This window comes from Giraffa tippelskirchi, chromosome 12 (genome assembly GCF_054371585.1).
Source record: "Giraffa tippelskirchi isolate mGirTip1 chromosome 12, T2T-mGirTip1v1.2.pri, whole genome shotgun sequence".
Classification (NCBI taxonomy): Eukaryota; Metazoa; Chordata; class Mammalia; order Artiodactyla; family Giraffidae; genus Giraffa; species Giraffa tippelskirchi.
This window is the reverse complement of record NC_137286.1, coordinates 88,557,704-88,580,587: the sequence shown is the minus strand read 5'-3', so window position 1 is coordinate 88,580,587 and position 22,884 is coordinate 88,557,704. Positions and strand designations below refer to the sequence as shown.

General features: G+C 41.7%; 1 protein-coding gene across 1 annotated transcript in view; it reads left to right on the top strand.

Moving 5' to 3' along the window:
- The window catches only part of LOC145528632 (uncharacterized), a 283,959-nt gene that overhangs the window by 193,407 nt on the left and 67,668 nt on the right, over nucleotides 1–22,884 (top strand). The gene's annotated exons all lie outside the window — the stretch shown is intronic.

The window sequence follows — 22,884 nt, the reverse complement described above, 5'->3', positions numbered from 1 at the left end:
CCTGCCTGCCAATGCTGGAGACATAAGTGACATAGATTCGATCCCTGGGTCAGAAAGATCCCCTGGAGAAGGAAATGGTAATCCACTCCAGTATCCTTGCCTGGAGAATCCCACGGACAGAGGAACCTGGTGGGCTACAGTCCATGGGGTCACAAAGAGTGGGACATGACTGAAGCAACTTAGCATGCACACACTCAAGGCTGTGAATTTACCTCAGTGTGCAACTTTGCTTCTGAAAATTTGAAGAATTTGAATACAGGGATAAATCACATGTAAAGTAGAAATAGTTAACCCAGCCCCACTTGTCATAAATAATTGTGAAAAGTGTTAATTGCTCAGTTGTATCTGACTCTTTGCGACCCCATGGACTGCTGCACTCCAGGCTTCTCTGTCCATGGGATTTTCCAGGCAAGAATACTGGAGTGGGTTGCCATTTCCTTCTCCAGGGGATCTTCCTGACCCAGGGACTGAACCTGAGTCTCCTGTATTGCAGGCAGATTCTTTACCAACTGAGCTACCAGGGAAGCCCTGGTAAATAATTGCAATGAATAATTGTACTAAGAAGCAAATAAGGCAATGTATGTAAAAAGTTTTATAGTTGGTAAAGTTTGCTAAACATGTACACCATTCATAGAATTTGACCTACAAATTAAGGGTGCTTCTCTCCATCCTCTGTACCCAAGGAAAGGAGCTAATGAATGATTTTATACTGAATGTATTGTACTTCAAGGTCATTTGTGTTTCAGTGGAAAATATGCGTAATGCAAAAGAAAGTAACTCGAAGTGTCTTCAGGATGCTGGGGTTGGTATTTTGGGACGGTGGTTTTCGTTTTTCCTCATGGCTCTGTTATCAGCACACGTACATGAGGCCAACATTCTTCTTACCTCCAGAAACCACCTCACCCCTAAATTCTGCCAATGGCTTCTGTAGCCGTGATGATCACAAAAAGGGAAGGCCACTGCAAAGCGCTCACAGCACAGGCCAGCTCTTACTGACTCCTGTGGGGCACATCATAACCTTTGATAGATGCCCAGCTGAAAACGCAAAATAGTAAAAGCTTGTTTTAACACTTTCCCAAGAGGTGATGCCTGATGCCCTTGTTGGAATTGAAATTGAAAGCTGGCTCCAGCCATCTGTTACGCGGCCACAGGTCCTCCCAAGCTGCTCCCCATGGGCCAGAGTTAATATTGTGGCTATGCCTCTGCCTACTGGAAAGCTCGGTGAGCTGAATTCATAATCAGGGAAAAAGGCAGACATGCAGTGTCAGCCAAGGAAGGAAAAGCAGTATTTAGCATATATGCAGGTAATAAAGATCCTCAAAGATGTATACAGTAAGTCCCCTACATATGGACAAGTTCTGTTCTGAAAGCGTGTAAGTTCAATTCTTTCATAAGTCCAACAAAGTTAGTCTAGGCACCCAACTGACACAATTGGCTATATAGTACGGTGAAGTGAAAGTCTCTCAGCCGTGTCCAACTCTTTGCAACCCCATAGACTGTAGCCCGCCAGGCTCCTCTGTCCATGGAATTCTCCAGGCAAGAATACTGGAGTGGGTAACTGTTCCCTTCTCTAGGAGATCTTCCCAACCCAGGGATCAAACCCAGGTCTCTCACATTGCAGACAGATTCTTTACCATCTGAGCCACCAGGGAAGCCCATATAGTACTGTACTGAATAGGTTTAGGATACTTTTCATTCAAATAATACGTAAAAAACAAACATGCAAAATAACACATTTTTAATCTTACAGTACAGTACCTTGAAAAGTACAGTAGTACAGTAAAACGGCTGGCGCATAGGAGCTGACATCGAGGGAACAGGCAAGAAGAGTTACTGACTGGAGGAGGGAGAGGAGGGGGGTGATGGCAGAGCCTTAGGATTGTCAGCAATAGGAGAGAGAGGGCAAGTGGCAATTGCGCTCATGCCTGTCGTTGATGGCACGGGTCCCGGTTCCTTGCTGGAACCAGACACATGTTTGCATCTTTCAAAGTTCAAAACTTGGAGGTTCATATGTAGGGAATTTACTGTATATTCTTATGTTGGCAAGTCAGCCAGGAAGTCAAGCTTTGCATGTTTGATGGAGTTCCTAACATGTTAGCATCAACCTGAATTCCTGATAGTTTATATAAACACACATGCACACTTGATCTAGAGTGGTTATTATGTCCTTATTTAAAGTCCTGAAACTGGGTTTTAGCTACCTATACACTTATGCCTCTGTCTGCCCATATTCCAATTTCAGTGATCTTTGGCTCAGTGAAGTTTTATCAGAACATTGGAACTGAGCAGAGTCCAGAATCAGCTGTCGAGATGTCCATTGGGAAGTAGTAGTTGTAGTAGTACAGGGCTTTCCAAATGAAAGGGTCACCTATGGCCACTTGACAATCTGGCTGTCTGGAAGCTGAGATGATGGAGACAGGCATAACCAATGAGCCATCAGAATTAGGAGATAGTCTGAGGCAGGAGCTGGGAAAGACATGAAGTTGGCCAGGAGGATGGGAGGCGGGCAGGTAGGCAGTGTGGGATGACTCAGTACATGGATATGATGCCTCATCAGGGTACCTTTGGGCTGGCTGAACCAAATCTGACTCATTGTTTGTAAGGCTACTGTGGGCTTGCTTTCAATGTTTATCTAAATCAGTAAATATCCACAGGCTGACTTATCCATTGTTGAGTGTAATATATTTTATGAAAATACAGGCTCAACTCATCTATATGTCTTAATTTCAAAGAGTTAAAAATCCAGCATTAGTTAAGCATTAAATTAATAAAACTATTAACAATGAACAGAAAACAAGAATCAGAAAAAAAAAAAAAAGCCTAAATCAGCATAATAGTTACCAAGTCTAAATTCTAAATGCCATCATACAGCTTTCAGGCGTCATCATAAGCTGTATTTCCCATCACCTAGTCTTCCTCTGGGTTTCCCTGTGACTCAATGGTAAAGAACCTGCCTGCCAATGCAGGAGATACATGTTCGATCCTTGGATTGTGACATTCCTCTAGAGGAGGAAATGACTACCCACAGCAGTACTTTTGCCTGGAAAATCTGAACAGGAGAGCGTGGCGGGCTACAGTCCATGGGGTTGCAAAAGAGCAGGACACAACTTAGCGACTAAACAACAACAGTCCTTCTCTCATTTTTCAAGACTCAAAATTTGTCCCCCCTTTTTTCCTAATTCAAGCATGGCCAGGCATCTGTCCCCCTTTTCTCACGACTTTCTGCCTTATTTGGAAATGTAGTTTGAAGCAAAGTTATACGTAGACAACATAGTTACCAAGTCTAAAAATCAGTGTCAGAAACATTGAGGAGTAGAAGTAGGAAAGCCTGATGAAGTTGCAAGTCTCCTAGGTAGGGATCGAGTCAAAAACTTCTTCATGGTTTTAAAGTCAGTTCCTCGAGAGAGGCTGTCAGCTTCAAAGTTGCCTGCACCATATCACCTTGCTTCAAGTTTGACACTCTCATAAAAGGAGAAATTTGTGAGAAAAAAAAAAGTGGGGTGGGGTGCAAATGATGCCCAAGTAAAGTTTAATTAGGAAAAAGAAATGTAGAACAACTTTGAAGTAAGAGAGAAGTTGAAGAGAATGAGTGGGAGATAGGACAGACATATCATGGTGATGCTCAGGGCTGGGGAAGGCATTTAGAATTAGCCTGAGGCTGGCGGTTTTCAAACTCTGTTCAGGAACTACGGCTCGTTTGAACATGTCTCAGACACAACCCTGAGGGAAGAGAAGGCAAGGAATCCTTCTGATATATCCAGTCACCATCTGAGGTCCCTCCAAGCACAGCGAACCTGGGAGACTGGCAGGAGTCTAACTGCCTAGACCTATGATTGGGTTGGCCAAAACTTCACTTGGGTTTTTCCATTATGGCTTATGGAAAAATCTGAATAAAATTTTTAGCTAACGCTATATTTTGTTGTTGTTTCATCACTAAGTTGTGTCCAACTCTTTACAATCCCATGGACTATAGCTCTCCAGGCTCCTCTGTCCATGGGATTTCCCAGGCAAGAATTCTGGAGTGTGTTGCCATTTCCTTCTCCAGGAAATCTTCCCAACCCAGGGATCAAACCCATATCTCCTGTATTTCCTGCACTGGCAGGCTGGCTCTTTACCACTGAGCCACCAGGGAAGCCCAACCCTATACTATATTTGGTTAAACCAGTAAAATAGAATATAGCATTTATATCCACATTGAGATCCTACTTTCCCTTTGGTTATAATGCTGCTATTATTCCTCCCTCGGGATTGAGAGTTATATTTGATATTGCTGTGAAAATATAGTTCATGCGGCTATCAGATAAGATTTCATGTTCAGAATGTCCTGGGTCCTTAAAAGACAGAAATCACCAAAATTTTTCTCACATTTTGCTACAACTTCAGCTGTGGAACCATGATCATCTGGGTGATTGGCTTACTGATGCTCCTTTCATTATTTCTATATCCTTGTGAATCATTTCATTGTGGTGGAAGCTCAGTTGGACCTTTCAGGGAAATAAAATCTATTTGCCCAAACTACCTAACTCATCTCAATTTTTAACATCTATCTCTTTTGTCCTGCATCCTCTAAACTCCTCTACCCAGATGCACCTTAGAAAAAATTTGCTTTTCTAGATTTACATTCTTCAAAAATCTTATTCAAAATAATATTTACATGGAGATGAAGTTTAGATGAAAGCATCAATATTATTTATTTCTAGCTCTGTCAACATTCATTCATGCTCTGAAAGTCCGATGTGAAACGTGACCCATATATGAAGCCACATCTTCCATCACAGGACCTCTTTTATCAAAAGTCCTGAAGCCATATACAAAGCTGACAAAACACACCACAAATGCTACAGAGGCTGTTCCTCGCTGCAGTATTGTTGACACTGTTGTTTGCAAAGCTTTCACTTATTAGCCCCAGATTTCTCTTTCGTGATATTCAGGTTGCTTCCTTGCAGCAGCCTTATGACAAATAAAACCAAAAAGAGCATCAATCAGCCCTGCAGATGGCATAAAACGTACATCACTGTGAATAAATACCACTCTGGCTGCTGGCACCTGGTTTGCAAATCCCTTGGCCCTAAAGAGGTATAATCTAGCAGGAAAGAAAAAACAAATAAAGGTACATAGGAGCAAAAACTAGATGATAGTTGGTAGCACTAAGGTCAAGGGCATTGGTTCTCTGAGACCACATTCCTTCAGTTCATATCACAAGTCCTGCCTATAGGCTGAGTGATCCTGGGTGAGTTAAATAACTCCCCTGTGCCTCAGTTTCCCCATGGTGGTGATATAGTCGCTAAGTTGTGATTGACTCTTGTGACCCCATGGACTGCAGCCCACCAGGCTCCTCTGTCCATGGGATTTTCCAGGCAAGAATAGTGGAGAGGGTTGCCAGTTCCTCCTCCAAGGGATCTTCCCGACCTAGGGATCAAAGCCACACCTCCTCCATTACAGACAGATTCTTTACCAACTGTACCACAGAGGATGCTGCAGTTTCGCCATACAAAATTAAAATAATATTATCTATTTAGAAGATTTTCTAAGGATCAGGTGAATGAATGCTTTTAAATGCTTAGGACAGTGCCTGGCAAGTAGCACTCAGTAGGTGTCAGCTGTGAGAACACTTCTTATCAAGGCAAAACAACCAACAGTTTCCATGAGATCTGACTCATATTTTTATTGTTGGCTCTAAATGTATTTGATCTATGCTCTCCTGGTTTCCATCATGAAGCGCTTATCTTCCCGTGGCCTGTTCTTGAGTATTTCTTGCCATTACGTTGCATTCCGCTTCCCTTCAATTGCTTGTTAGGCTCTAGCGTATTTGTTCTGCAAGGAAAGTGCTTCCTATAGAAATTTAAAACAGAGGAACGTTGGGGACATGCAGTGAAGCAGAAAGCTGTGTGGCTTTAGGAGGAAGAAAAGTCACCAAACTGTCACCCACTCAGCCCAGTGAGGTGGTCTTTTGTCCCCCAAGGAATTGATCACTGTTTTTCTCCAACTCAGAGGTCAGCCCACTGCAGAAAGATAACCCTCTGAGAATCAAATTCACAAACTCACTGTGTTGGGCTAAATGATGGCCCAAAGGATATCAGATCCTAATCCCTGGGACTCTGCCTAACAGCCAAGTGGTGCTTAAACAACATTTGCCTCATTCATCTTAAACACACAATAATCTTCCTCATATCATCTGTAGGCCAACGATTTGAACTGAATCTCATACTAAGGTGTATGGCTGAAATGGAGCACAACCCAAAGGTCCTTCTCCACCTGCTCTTTGTCTGAAGAAAAACTTTAGCCAAAGAAAAAGTTTAATCATAGAAGTGAGAAAATGCAGAAGCAAGGGAAAGCAGTCAAGACCAAAGGATAATAGTTTAGTCATTAAGCAAAGTCAAGGACCTTTAGCTCCTCCTCAAGGGCTATCGATAACAGTCTGAGCCATATCCTATGAGCTGTTTTCATATCAACTGTCATAGATACCCCAGCAGGTAAAAGAAGTTAGGACTAGGCATAGAGCTGCCACAGTTCTGCAAACTGGCCTCAAGGAAGTTGAGGAAAAACTGATCCTGGACCTGAAGACTAACTCTACTTAAAACAATCAAGATGATGCTGGCCAGACCACCACATGAACAATTTTAAGATGACCTTCAGGGTTGACTGTGCTGTTTCTGCATGTAGACCCCTCCTTGCACTTCTGTAATGGCCTAAGTGGGAAAAGAATCTTAAAAAGAGTAGATATATGTATATGCTGAACTGAGTCACTTTGTTGTACACCTGAAACTAACACAATATTGCAAATCAACTATACTCCAATAAAAATATTTTAAAATATATAGGCCAAGCACACAGGAGCGTACACACTCACAAGCTTCTGCCCACTGATTGTCATGGAGGGGGCGGCTGGTGGACTCCAATCTGCTCCAGCCCCCACCCTGGTTGCTGGTCTCTGAAATAAAGCAAACTTTCCCTTCCACCAACCTTGCCTGTCAAGTATTGATTTTTGAGTGGTGAGCAGCCAGACCCCACTCTCAGTAACATGGCCACTAACTGTGTGAAGCTTTCCCTCAACCTTTGTTCCCACCTTTTCTGCTTGCCTCTTCTGCCTTCCAGAACATTTTCTGCTATCTTGCCTCACCTCCTCCTCCTCCTCACAGCTTCCCCACGCCCATGCCCTGCAGTCCCCACCCCAGCTGCCTGCCTGCCCCTGCAAAGTTCCCCAAGCCCAGCAGTTCTTCTTCTACCTCCCAACTGCTGTTTTCTCTGCTGTCACCCACAAGGAAACAGCTCTCAAAATACCCAATAAAAATGCTCCTAACACTTGGAGTTGTGTCTTGAATGTGACTGTTTCTAAAAAAGCAAACAATTTTTAAAAGCCCCTTAATTCTTAAAATATCCAGTGTGGGATCACTCCTTTACATTTGCATGCTAATGGACTCTAAAATGTCTCATGAAAACAACTTGGGGACTAATGGCCATGGGTATTGATTTTTCAGGAGTGAAGGAGCATTAAATAAAAATCGCCAGCGTAATTAATTGCAGCTGAGCAGAGAGGTAAGCCGGTCTACGATACCCTAGGAAACATTCTGTATCAAGGTAAAGAAACAGTACTATAGTCATTGTTCTTATGACTAACTTCTCTCACTAGATTCCTTCAGCACACTTCAATATACAGACAGCATAAATAATGCATGTTATGTAAAGTAGCACAGAGGCATTGAGAACATAAAGTGTTTTTTTTTTTTTAATTTCTAATTAAAACCTATCCTACAGAGCTCCAGGGCTTCCCTCATAGCTCAGTCGGTAAAGAATCTGCCTGCAATGCAGGAGACTCGGGTTCGATTCCTGGGTCGGGAAGATCCCCTGGAGAAGGAAATGGCAATCCACTCCAGTATTCTTGCCTGGAGAATCCCATGGACAGAGAAGCCTGGAGTGCTGCAGTCCATGGGGTCACAAGACTCGGACATGACTTAGCGACTAAACCACCACCCCCACAGAGCTGCAGCATCCTCACATATATCTGATTCCTTACTAGTATGGCATCCACTTAATCCCCTAAGTAGCTGTTGTTCAATTAGTCAGTATCAGATCTCCACATTTGACTTTCCTACATTTCAATACGACTGAGCGATTTCACTTTCACTTTTCACTTTCATGCATTGGAGAAGGAAATGGCAACCCACTCCAGTGTTCTTGCCTGGAGAATCCCAGGGACGGTGGAGCCTGGTGGGCTGCCGTCTATGGGGTCACACAGAGTCGGACACGACTGAAGTGACTTAGCAGCAGCAGCATTTTTTAGGAGCATTAAAGGGAGATGAATATGTTTTGTATGACTACTTGCTAATACTTTCAAATGGCCACCCACTCCAGTATTCTTGCCTGGAGATTGCATTGGACAGAGAAGCCTGGTGGGCTACAGTCCTTGGGATCACAAAGAGTCAGACATGACTGAGCAACTAACACACTTTCATGTCTAAAACTAAAACTCTGACCTCCTCCCACCAAGAGCCACCAAACACCTACAGCAAGCTCAGTCTTTCTCTTCTCAGTGAAAGGAAACTCAAACTTCCAGTATTTAAGTCCAAAATCTTGCAATCATTCTTGGTGACTACTTTCTTACACACTACCCATCTACTCTATAAACTCTACTTCCAAATATATCTAGAATCCCACTGCTTCTCACCATCCACCGCAACCACCCTGATGTGAGTCACCATCATCTCTAGCTGACATACATGACTTTAATATCCCCTCTACAATCAGAAATTCCTACTTGACTATAATTCCTCACTTTATTGGAAGCCATGTAGATATGAGAACCTTGGAGGGTGAGCTGTTTTCATTAAAATGTGTGAACACACAGCTACTACAATAGGCCACAATGCTAAATAATAATAATAATAATTTCACTTCATGATTTGATAGAACTTGCTGCAGGAAACCATGTGTAGGTAATAAATGTTATTTTCAGCAAAATGTTCTTCAGAGGAAAAACAAATCTATTTGGGGAAATGACAAAGTAAATGACTTTATTTAATTTTTTTTCTGAATGGGCTTCATGTAGGAAGAATCAGAATGGATTCAAACCCAGGAGTCTTGTGTTTGCAGCTTATTTGTTCATCTGAGTTAATATTTTCCTAGTAACTTTGATGGCTCCACACTCTCACCTGTTCTCTTATGACTATCAGCATCCTTTTCTAAGAGGATTGAGCAGATTTCAGAGGTAGACTTTCCTGAAATCTGATTGCTTGGATGCCCCTGAGTCCCAAGAGACACTTTGAGATCCTTACAAGAAATGCTTTCTTTTGCTTAACTCTGCTCTCTATGTGTGTATGACATCTGTTTTCCAAAATCTGAACTGTATGGCTTGTGTTTCCTTAATGTAATTTCCCAGTACGTGATATAAAGTCTCTCCTTCACAGTAAGTCCTTTTAAAACCATTCTTATTGACACTGGATATTTACAAAGTCAAATAGTGCTATTTCCATAAGTGAAACTCCTACTGCCAAAGAAAGAGAGCGTTAAGCTAGGAAGTAGGCACAAATATTCATGGTGTATAAGCACAGTTTCTCTGCTCAAAATTCTCACATGTTAATATAGGCCTTGGAGAAGGCATGGCACCCCACTCCAGTGCTCTTGCCTGGAAACCCCATGGACGGAGGAGCCTGGTGGGCTGCAGTCCATGGGGTTGCTAAGAGTCGGACATGACTGAGTGACTTCACTTTCACTTTTCACTTTCATGCACTGGAGAAGGAAATGGCAACCCACTCCAGTGTTCCTGCCTGGAGAATCCCAGGGACGGTGGAGCCTGGTGGGCTACCATCAATGGGGTCGCACAGAGTCGGACACGACTGAGGTGACTTAGCAGTAGCAGTTAAAACTTTAAATATGAGTATTCTACCATAAGGATAAACAAATGCGTAGTCACACTGTCTCAGTAAAGACATTTATATTATCCTCAGGTTTGCAAATACAAATATAAGCTGTACATTCAGGTCACTGAGTGTTTGTGCTCCACTGATTCTTTAGGTTCCTTCGCTTGACATTTGTGAAATTACTACTATCATTCTCTTTACGTGTTAGTGCATAGCTTCAACCCTGTAATTTTAAAATGTGTTGTTCAAATCCTAGCTCTAATGGTCACTTAAAATAAGTCATTTCTTTCTTCCTCAAATCAATCAGCCTCCCCTGCCACCTTCTTTCTTATTGACTAGGAATACTCAGTTTTATAAAATAAGGACCAAGATGCAGTAAAATGGTAAATACTTACATTGACATCCTCATCTCTACCAAGTGATATCATCCAACCACTTAAAAAGTCTCCAAAAACTATGTGCTTTTAGCATATTTCATCCTCAAAAGCAGCAGCAGAGCTGGTGTAAGTAGACCCCATGTAAAGGCTGTGATGGGGACTTCCCTGGGGGCTCAATGGAAAAGAATCTGTCTGCCAATGCAGGAGATATGGGTCCATCTCTGGGTCAGAAAGATCCCCTGGAGAAGAAAATGGCAACCCACTCCAGTATTCTTGCCTGGCAAATCCCACGGACAAGGAATCTGGCAGGTTATAGTCCATGGGGTCGCAAGAGAGTCAGACAGGACTTGCTGACTCAACAACAACAACAAAAGGGAGTGATGCCTTGCCCCCCACCTATCTCCAACCCATGGATCCAGGATTTCTTTTATCATCTTAGTCTCCAAAGAACCTCCCACCTATCTCCCATTTGGCATGGATTGGTAAACTAAGAATTTGGGGGGAGGTGGAGAATAATATAGAAAGATGCTGCAGAAGGGCAGGGGTCACAGAGGAGGACGAGAGAGACATACACACTCTAACAACTTGTCCCGACCCATTTGTTCATCCAACGTGGTTTACTGATCGCAAACTCTATGTCAGCCTCTACTTGTAGGTAGCTACAGAGGAGAGTAACATGTAGGCATTTACACATGAATTTTAAGTGTTATGGACAGCAGGAACGCCACACTTAGGGTCCCCTCACTATGCCTGGGCCCCAACAGCACACCCTGCTTCCACCCAGCAGCACGTCTGCCCACACAACCCCATTAGGTGGTGCGATGATTCACTTCATAGATGAGCAGAGTGGGATTAGAAACGCTCAGGGATTTGTCTGCTGTTGCAAGGTTTATAATTCATGAAAGCAGACCTAACTAGACCACTATCCTGGTTAGCCAGAGACTAAAGAGTTTCCCAGCATTCCAGTCATGGGCAGACCAGGTGACTGTTCACATTATCAGACCCAGAGTCTCCTTAATCCATGTCAATGTTTTTCCCCAAACCACCAGTACTTTTAGTTTCTTATTTTTATAGCTTACTATTTATCTAAATGAGCTTTCCAGGCATTGTCATTGTATTTGTGTGGTTGGGGGGAGAATTCATAATAGAAGAGCTAAAATTCTTCAGTGAATAATGAAAAAAAATCTTGTTGTACCCAATATACTGTATATACCCTTCTAGAAGATCTTATTAGCTAATAATTTTTGCTAATGCCTTTTAGTTTCGTATATATTTTAGACATTCCATTATAAACATAATCAGCAGTCTCCTGAAAAAGCAACCTGTTGATGGTAGTGATTTAACTGTGACCCACATTTCTATGTTAGGATCTTTCATATTGAGCACGGCATTGAGGTTTTCTACTTTTGTATTGAGTTTTCTTCAGATTTCCAATCTGGTTTCAGAGTTCTTTTCCATCTTCATCTTCAAAGACTGTGATTTCAACTGATCATCTATTTGATCTCTTTTACAATGCCTTTTAATGTTTCATTAACAGTTTCCTATAGTTCCTCAGAGTTTTTCTTGAAAGGAAGTACAACCAGATGACCAAGAACTTGGGCACTGACAATAGGGCATGGAGTCAAGTCATGTTCTACTTACTTTTGGTGCGACTTGGAAAAGATGCTGTGATTCTCTAGACTGTGGATTCCTCATCAGTAAAATGCAAATAATCATGTTTAAGGAGGTGATGACTGTATATAACCGGAGGACTTAAAACAGTTCCTGGTACCCTCCTGCACAGATGCTTGGATTGTAAATCGGTATAACCACGACAGAGAACAGAATGGAGGTTCCATGAAAGACTAAAAATATAACTGCCATATGATCCAGCAGACCTGCTCCTGAGCATATATCCAGAGAAAACCCTAACTCATAAAGATACTTGGACCCCAAATGTTCACTGCAGCACTGTCTACAATAGCCAAGAAAATAGAAGCAACCTAAATGTTGATCAACAGAGGAATGAATACAGAAGATACGGTACATAAATACAATGGAATATTACTCAGTGATAAAAAGAATGAAATAATACCATTTGCAGCAACATAAATGGACCTAGAGTTTATCATACTAAGTGAAGTAAGTCAGAGAAGGACAAATATCATATGATATCATTCATATGTGGAATAAAATCTTTTAAAATTGTGGTGAGCCAAGGATGAAAGAGCAGATAAAACCAAGGAGGGTCTTGGAATGCAGGAACGGAAAAACCAGACCCTGATCATCCTTCCCTCCCCCATGTTGTAACTATCAATGGAACAGTATAACCCGTCTCCCCTCCTACCCCATAGGGAGAAGGTATTTGCCCTACTCTTTCTCACCCATATACACGCCACATCCAATCAGCAAATGATCTGCAAGACCTCTATCCCACTCCTTGTACCCTAAGTATAAAAGTAGACTAAGGACCTCTGTTCAACGTCGGTTCTCCCTTGAGCTGACCCGCTGTTCTAACAGCATCTCCCACTGTAATAAACTCTATTTCCCTCTCATTCTCTCTCACGTCTTCAGATTCTTTTCCAATCCACACCTGGACCACAACAAAATAGCATATGAACTTATTTACAAAGCAGGAACAGACTCACAGATTATGATTTCCCAAAAGGGAAATGGTCGGGGGAGGTATAAATTAGAAGCTTGGGATTAACATACACACACTATTTTATATAAAATATTGATAGATAATCAACAGGGGCCTATTGTATAGCAAAGAGAACTCTACTTAATATTCTGTAATAACCTATATCAGAAAAGAATCTGTAAAAGAATATGTGTATAACTGAATCACTATATTGTACACCTGAAACTAACAGCACATTTTAAAGCAACTATACTCCAATAAAATTGTTTTTAAAATGAATACATTTAAAAAAGCAGTTTCTGGCACATAGTGTGTGCTTAACTAGTATTAGCTAATATTATTTCCATAAATGGCTCAATAATTTTTGTATTTTTAAGATTCTAAGATCACAACTCTAAGATTTTTAGCAGAAATATTAACAATTTCTAGAAACATTCTGATTAAAGTTGATGACACCAATTGAATGTTCCTTTTTTTTAGAAAATATGATTTCCTTCACAGTATGTCATCTGACAATGGAGTCTTAGCCACTGGGCTGCCGGGGAAGTCCCTAGACCATCCACCTTTGAAATACTTCATTTCGTTTCAGTCTTCTGCCCTCCTTCTAAGCAGTACCAAGCCACTAATTGGAGATCAACAATCAAGCATATCCGCCAGTCACCCTTTATTAGCTTAGAGTGAATCCCATTTTCCCTCTACATCCATGAGGCCTTAGCACCTACCAGCCTCCCAACTGCCAATCAAGGGATAGCCCTTAAATGCAGTCCACCCTCGCAGCTATTTGTTAGGGTCAGTGGGTTTCAGGAAGTAAATAAAGATGTAACTATTGTCAGGCAATAAACTAACACAAGAAAGGGGCTCAAAAGTGATACCATTCAATAAAATTATACCTCCCATTGCTTCTCTTAGGAATATCATCCCTTATATCAGCAAATATGCATTGCCCTCCCCCAAAAATAATATTTGATAGGAATCACACAAGACTCACTCCCCAATAAGCATCCACTCCAGACAACTGGAATTAGCACAGTGTAACCACATAAAAATGGGCATTAATTTTACAGTCTGAAAACTGTCCAAGAATTCCTTGAATCCAAGAAGGGGGTTGACCCATCCTCTCCCATGTATTTCTGTGTGATATTGAGAGTGTTCCATTCCATCCTGGAAGCCAACTATTGAATAGGATATCAACAGACACTTGTCCAGAGGAAAACACAGGGATCAAGAATTTTCCAGAATATGACTAAGACCATTTAGCTTAAAGAAAAGAGGATTTCAGGGAAAAAAAGATAGGTGAATAGGGCAGCCAATGAGCTAATTAGCAATCTTCAAATGCTCCAAGGATTATCATGACAATGAGGCTTTCAAGTTATGATTGTTAAGAAGAAAAAATTGTGACAAGAAATTTTAGTTCTGGCATCTTTTGTTGCCTCTGTTATTGATAATTCCCTGTTGCCCTCCAGGAAGGGTGGATTCTGGTACCAGGTGGGTTCTTTGTTTCTGAATGTGAGGCACTTGTGGGGAAAAGATAGGACTAACTTCACCAAGAATAGGAGAGAGATGTTAAGACTCTGAGGACTGTGTTCAAGGGGAACAGGATCTGGGAGATTCGGAGGCTGCCTTGGGGCAGGAGTTTCATGAAAGGAAAGACCTAGCATAAGGCAGACAAAGAGAAAATCTGAAGAATGAATACACAAATGTAGTATTTTATCACGGAGAAGGCAATGGCAACCCATTCCAGTACTCTTGCCTGGAAAATCCCATGGACGGAGGAGCCTGGTAGGCTGCAGTCCATGCGGTCGCTAAGAGTCAGACACGACTGAGCGACTTCACTTTCACTTTTCACTTTCATGCACTGGAGAAGGAAATGGCAACCCACTCCAGTGTTCTTGCCTGGAGAATCCCAGGGACAGCGGAGTCTGGTGGGCTGCCGTCTATGGGGTCGCACAGAGTCGGACACAAATGAAGCAACTTAGCAGCAGCAGCAGTATTTTATCAAAATAATAAATGGCATGGTTAAAAAATTTAAATAGCACAAAAATGTTCATAATAAAACAAAGCTCTCCCATTACACTGCTCTTTACCCCTAAAATCCTTTTCAGAGGCAATAATCTAATTCCTGATTTTAGTTCTTCTCTTTGTTTTCAAATACCATACTTAGAGTTTAAAGACCAAAGTTATATATTAGCTGATGACTTATTAACTTTAAAAATTATCAGTTACTCTTATAACTGCATTTAGTATGCTTAAAATTTTTATCCTCTTCCCATTCCCCAGTATAATCCAATATTATTAGATTATTTTAGTTTTTGATGGACAGGGAGGCCTGGCGTATTGCGGTCCATGGGGCCGCAAAGAGTCGGACATGATCGAGCAACTGAAGTGAACTGAAAATGCGTTTACTTTTGTTTTTCCCATCAGCTATATTCATACCGCCACCCTCATCCTTGCTTGCCTCCTTCCCTTTTCCCACCTCCACACTTCACATTATGAAGGTTGAAAACATTATTCTGTAACCACAGTTAAGTATTCTTTGCTTTGTTTATAGGTGATTACAGGATTGAAAGGCATCAATTGCATTTTCAGTCTAATGACTGAGTAAATATTGTTTACCTCAGAAGCTAACAGTGTGGTTTCTGAAGTAAATAACATTCCTTCATGGCTCCAAAGCTCACAATTTCAATGCTACTCTAAAAAAAAAAAAAAAAAAATCTACAAAGGAATCTCATTCTTACACTCCACCAGGAGCCCAATCACACTGCATTTTAATTTCCCAAATGGAGGATGCATTGCTTGTAAATTTTACATGATGGTTATTTTACCTGGAATTTCAGGTTGCCTCATGTGTGTGTGTGTTGTCAAAGAAAATTTGCACTAGACAGAGTTAAACAGGCAAGGAAGACTATTCAAAACTATTACCATAAAAGAGAGAGATTTCATTCAACTCTACTGAAACAACAGGCCAGAGGTTTTGAAGAGATGGGATAAACGAGCAGAAAAGTACTCGAAGACATTAGAGGGAGCGTGGTCTATGTAACTAGACAATTTATGTTTGTTAATTGTTGCCTATTGAAATTAGGCTCCTCCTTTCCCTCAGAAACTGGGAGACAGGGGTACTAGTCAAGACCAGGGAGGCCTGGCAGGTAGTGAAGAATCTATAGTAGGATTGGAAAATCAACACTTGGTCACTTACTATGCTCTTCAACTCTTCAACTTCCTGCTTTACATTCATCCTCCAACAACATTTGGTTAAGTTTTGCAAGTTGATTCCCTGTGCAATGGTCCATGTCCACTCTCTGGCCACAGCTGGTAGTAAAGATAAGAAGACAAATATTCTAGTAACAGTAAATCTCAAGGGCAATTGAGTCAGGGTTGCTTGATTTGAAGACCTCTCCCCACACAGTCAGTCTCATTCTCTGTTTGGGCATTTTTGAGAATTTTTTGTTTTTTAAGGAGGGAGGCAACCCACTTACATCTTTCAGTGCTGAACCCTTCTTCATTGAGTGTCTCAGTCACAGCCAGATGTCTCATTCTAATCCTCAGTTAATGTCAAATGCCACTTTTTCTGTGAAAATTTTCCTACTTCCCAGGCAGAGCAAGTCACTCCTTTCTCTGCTGTGCCATTAAGATATGTTATTTTACTCAAAATCTTTGTCTGGGTATTTCTTAATCCATAAATGTTGAGGTGTTAAACCTCTCTCTCATGGACACTGAGAGAATTAAATAAGGTAACACATTGGAAGGCTCTTGGCATGGTCTCTGGCATCTACCTTCTTTATGGTGGTACTTATTAATAGCTCCTGCGATTATGTTGGTTCTTTCCACATGGGGCTCTGATCCCTAGATTGTGCCCTCCTTCAAGGCAGGGGCCATATTTTGTTCATTGTTCTATCCCTAGGACTGAGCACAGTCCCAAGGACAAACAACAATAAACATTGGCTGAGTTGAATCGTGACTTAGTATAATCAGTTTGCTTTCCTATTAAAATCTACCTGAGATCAGAATAAATTGAAGATGCTTGGGGGACATTAGGAGGAGAGCAGGATGCTTTTGAAACATTTAAGGTTATTTTGCAGGAGTGGGGCGACTTCACGATGCCAAAAAATAGCACAAGTTCTGCTGGAAAGGGAATCATGAAGAGAAGCAAGATGGTGCCAAACTCAAATATCAATCTCCCCTTCCTGCAAATTCCCTTGAGTTCTCTTTCAGGCCAAGCCTTTTTGAAAAGAACTAATGAAGGATTTTTCCCTGGCCAACAAAGGATGGTGAACAATGCACCTGCATTTATAGGGGCACCTGGGCTTCCTGATATCACAGGCCCTGATGTTACCTGATAGTGAGTTTCCATTTGGAATGGAAAATGGAGGAAGATGACTGGAGTGGACCCACAGGGATGGTTCAAACTCAGATCCCAGGGTCCACTCTCCTGTGACAAAGAGAGGACTCTATGATACCTCAGTGGATAGACTAACCTTCAGCTACCTCAAGTACTCCCATTCCTCCTCCTCTAGTGACATGTTCAAAGAGAAGGGAAGCCGTGTACAGTCATTAGGGGAAACACACTGACTGAAACTGCCCACACTGGCCAGGCACCGCAGTAGCCATTTGTGTGAATTATTTTACCAGGAGGTCCTCGTAAGGAACACAGAACAAGCCACCACCAACCAGAAGAGTTCAGGAAAGGTTAAAAAGAGATGCCATATGTCTTTCCACCTCCCAGAATCCTCCTCGCTGGAATCCATCTTGGTTGAGTGATACATGTGTCACCAGAAATGACCCTGAGTCAGAACAATTGGCCAGAGACAACCCAGAAACCAATCCCATCACCATAAAAATCTGAGACTGTGAGCCACATGGCAGAGCGGTCCTCCTTGTTTCCTTTACCCTACTGCTCTCCGCCCAGGCACCCTTTTCCAATAAAGTCTCTTAATTTGTCATCATGTGTGTCTCCTCAGACCATTCATTTCCAAGTGTTAGACAAAAACCCCATTTCAGGGCCTGGAAGGGATCCCCCTTCCTGCAACATACTGAGTGTCATTTCTGGGTCATACATGTTTCTAGGCACTTTACCTTTCAGACTCATTTTCATCTCATGGAAGTATTGTATTTCTATTTCGCAGAGTGAAAGAAGGCCCAGTGGAGTTGTATCATGTATAGTAAATAAGAAAGTCAAGATTCAAACCCAAACCATTCTGTCCCCAAAGTGCTGCCTCTTTTGCAGCCAGGATGCCCCCAGGCCAGGATGCTAAACATGTCCATTCAGCTGTCCCAGCAGAAGCCAGACATGGTGACAAACCTGACGGCTGGTTCTCACCCCATCCCCAAAGACAGTGATACTTTCCTAATGCATGTATGTGTAGTTGGATGTGCTGTGGCCTTTACATTTGCTGAGATCTGTACTAGATGGAACACATTCATTTAGTGATAGGCTAATCATAATTTATTCATTGGGAAATGCAGTTTTTGGTAGAAGCAGAGACGTGGCGGTCCTGTCCCTGTGCCTGTATTAATTTGTGTTCATTAAATTACTTATGTGCCATGCCAGGAAATGCCAGTATTAATATTTCGAGCTGACAAAAGGAGAAAATCATTTAAGTCAGTAATGTGAAACCAATGAGGCAAATTTGCAACTAGAATTAGAATACAGACTGAGATCAAAAGCCAGCCTTCCATTTAATTGCTCTTTCTAGTATTGTTTTTCACAGAGAGTTAAGGATGAAAGTAAACCAAGTCAAGAGTGGCTTCATCCTGTGAACCCTCAAAGACTTACTGGGATGTTGGTCCAGTACCTGAAAAACCATGTGCTTGGCAATATGGTTCTGATGTCTCTATTAGACTTAAGCAGTGTCTGTTTATACATGCAAAGTCAGAGGACTGTTGTCATTATTGGTATACTTCAGGCCAAATGCTTCCTACATGAATCCTTAGCTGCTCGTTACTAAGTGGGGGATCTTGTTTGTATCATGCCTTGAATTATAGCACCTCTCCATTTCAGATTTGCCAGATACAACTTTAGATAAGAGGTCACTTAGTCAGTTCAGTTGCTCAGTTGTGTCCGACTCTTTGAGACCCCATGGACTGCAGCATGCCAGGCTTCCCTGTCCATCACCAACTCCTGGAGCTTACTCAAACTCTACTCAAACTCATGTCCATCGAGTCGGTGATGCCATCCAACCATCTCATCCTCTGTCATCCCCTTCTCCTGCCCTCAATCTTTCCCAGCATCAGGGTCTTTTCAAATGACTCAGTTCTTCACATCAGGTAGCCAAAGTATTGGAGCTTCAGCTTCAGCATCAGGCCTTCCAATGAATATTCCAGACTGATTCCCTGTAGGATTGACTGACTGTATCTCCTTGCAGTCCAAGGGACTCTCAAGAGTCTTCTCCAACACCATAGTTCAAAAACATCAATTCTTTGGCGCTCAGCTTTCTTTATAGTCCAACTCTCACATCCATACATGACTGCTAGAAAATAGCTGAGAAAAGAAGAGATGCAAAAGGCAAAGGAGAAAAGGAAAGATATACCCATTTGAATGAAGAGTTCCAAAGAATAGCAAGGAGAGATAAGAAAGCCTTCCTCAGTAATCAATGCAAAGAAATAGAGGAAAACAATAGAATGGGAAAGACTAGAGATCTCTTCAAGAAAATTAGAGATACCAATGGAACATTTCATGAAAAGATGGGCTCAATAAAGGACAGAGACCTAACAGAAGCAGAAGATATTAAGAAGAGATGGCAAGAATACACAGAAGAACTATACAAAAAAGATCTCCATGACCCAGATAATCATGATGGTGTGATCACTTACCAAGAGCCAGACATCCTGGAATGAGAAGTCAAGCGGCCCTTAGGAAGCATCACTACAAACAAAGCTAGTGGAGGTGATGGAATTCCAGTTGAGCTATTTCAAATCCCAAAAGATGATGCTGTGAAAATGCTGCACTCAAAATGCCAGCAAATTTGGAAAACTCAGCAGCGGCCACAGGACCCAAAAATGTCTGTTTTCATTCCAATCCCAAAGAAAGACAATGCCAAAGAATGCTCAAACTTATTTCCAATTGCACTCATCTCACACGCTAGCAAAGTAATGCTCAAAATTCTCCAAGCCAGGCTTCAGCAGTATGTGAACCATGAACTTCCAGATCTTCAAGCTGGATTTAGGAAAGGCAGAGGAACCAGAGATCAAATTGCCAACATCCATTGGATCAACGAAAAAGCAAGAGAGTTCCAGAAAAACATCTACTTCTGCTTCATTGACTATGCCAAAGCTTTTGACTGTGTGGATCACAACAAACTGTGGAAAATTCTTCAAGAGATGGGAATACAAGACCACCTGACCTGCCTCCTGAGAAATCTGTATGAAGGTCAAGAAGCAATGGTTGGAACTGGACATGGAACAACAGGCTGGTTCCAAATTGGGAAAGGAGTACCTCAAGGCTGTATATAGTCACCCTGCTAATTTAACTTATATGCAGAGTACATCATGCGAAATGCTAGGCTGGAAGAAGCACAAGCTGGAATCAAGATTGCCGGGAGAAATATCAATAACCTCAAATATGCAGATGACACCACCCTTATGGCAGAAAGGGAAGAGGAACTAAAGAGCCTCTTGATGAAAGTGAAAGAGGAGGGTGAAAAAGTTGGCTTAAAACTCCATATTCATAAAACAAAGATCATGGCATCCGGTCCCATCACTTCATGGCAAATAGATGGGGAAACAATGGATAAGAGGTCAAGTCTTCACTAATCTGTCCAATGAAGAAATACGCTATTTTACCTCTTAAAGCTTCCCTCTCACCTCTCTGAAGATGGAAATAGACCACGATGCCTTAGAGAGTGGCCTTGCTTTTCAGGCTCTATTGGATCCACACATCTCTGGGTAAAAGAAAGATTAATAAAGAATTATAGGAATCTCTGAATCTCTCGGTTTCTCCACCACCCCCAATATTCTCTTGAACTCTAAACAAAATGCATGACTTTAACACAACCAGGTCAAGATTAAGTACTACCCCAAATAGTCCTTTGTGTGTTTTCACCAGATGCTACTGGATTGTGTGCACAATTGGATTGTGTGAGTATTTTTGATAATTTGATGAAACATGAGTACAGATGTTCCACTGGGGGTGGGGGAAAGAGTGCGGGTGATTCCAGGACACCCTGCAGATACTGAAATCCAGAGATGCTTAAATCCATTATAGAAAAAGGCAAAGTATTGGGATTTCCTCTGCAGTCCAGAGTTAAGACTCTACCTTCTAATACAAGGGATGTGTGTTTGACCCTTGGTCATGGAGCTAAGATACCACATGCCTCAAGCCAAAAAACCAGAATATAAACAAAAGAAGCAACATTACAACAAATTCATTAAAGATTTTTTAAAGAATGGTCCACATAAAAAAAAAAATTAAGGTATAATATTTGCATATAACCTACATATATCCTCCTGCTTACTTGAAATCATTTCTAGACTACTCATAATCCCTAATACAATGCAAAAGCTATGTAAATAGTTTTAAATACAATGCAAATGATATGTAAATAGTTGCTAGAGTGTGGCAAATTCAAGTTTTGCTTTTTGGAACTTTTTGTGATATTTAAAAATTAGTTTGGGTCCACAGTGAGTTGAACCCATAGACGCAGAATCCATAGATATGGAGGGCCAACTGCAGGTCTGTGGCATAGCCTATGTTTGGCTTAGAGGACAAAGGGTCATAGGTTTTTTTCTTTCAGGTTGTTGAAGAGCTGGAACAGAGAGTTAATTGCTAAGATCTTTTGAAAACTGTATACAAGTTGTTGAAAAAATTACATCCCTGTAAGTGCATCCCTTAATCCCTTTAGCAAGTGAGAAGATCACATTCAAGGGCAGGACTTAAAAGATTATGTTAAAATCCATGACCATCCCAACAGTCTTTCTCCAGGGAAACCTTTACTTGCATGCCTCATTAGAACAAAACCACAAATTTTAGAACAAAACATATCCTATCTGTATGCACTCTAGAGGTTATAAAGCATTTTCACATGGGTTATCTCATTTTACCTTCTCCACAACCCTTTGATTTGAGTATGTGATACTGTTCACATGTTGTAAAGGAGGAGAAACTGAGGCTGAGAGAATACAAGTGATTTGTCGAAAATCACAGGATGAATCAGAGCAGGCTAGGGGCCCAGCCCATACTTTCTAACTTCAAGTACCTTACCCTACCAGTTCCCTCCTTATGCAATGTTGGGGGAGAGGAGATTATCAAAGCTGACCCTTTCACATCTGGGCTTTCTGCTCCCAGGTCTTAGAAGTCAGTTATCTCAAGATATTGAGACCTAGTAAATGCCTGAAGAAAAAGGTCTTAAGAAATCAATAAGATTGTGTTTAATTACTGGAAATTTCTCCTCACATTCTCTCTGCAATCATAAGGTATCAGTTCAGTTCAGTCGCTCAGCCGTGTCCAACTCTTTGCAATCCCATGAACCACAGCACGCCAGGCCTCCCTGTCCATCACCAACTCCCTGAGTCCACCCAAACCAACTCCCTGAGTCCACCCAAACCCACGTCCATCGAGTCGGTGATACTATCCAGCCATCTCATCCTCTGTCGTCCCTTTCTCCTCCTGCCCCCAATCCTTGCCAGCATCAGGGTATTTTCCAATGAGTCAGCTCTTCGCATCAGGTGGCCAAAGTATTGGAGTTTCAGCTTCAACGTCAGTCCTTCCAATGAACACCCAGAGGTGATCTCCTTTAGAATGGACTGGTTGGCTCTCCTTTCAGTCCAAGGGACTCTCAAGAGTCTTCTCCAACACCACAGTTCAAAAGCATCAATTCTTCGGTGCTCAGCTTTCTTTATAGTCCAACTCTCACATCCATACATGACTACTGGAAAAACCATAGCCTTGACTAGACGGGCCTTTTTTGGCAAAGTAACGTCTCTGCTTTTTAACATGCTGTCTAGGTTGGTCATAACTTTCCTTCCAAGGAGTAACTGTCTTTTAATTTCATTGCTGCAATCACCATCTTGTATAAATAACCTAAAAATCCTTACT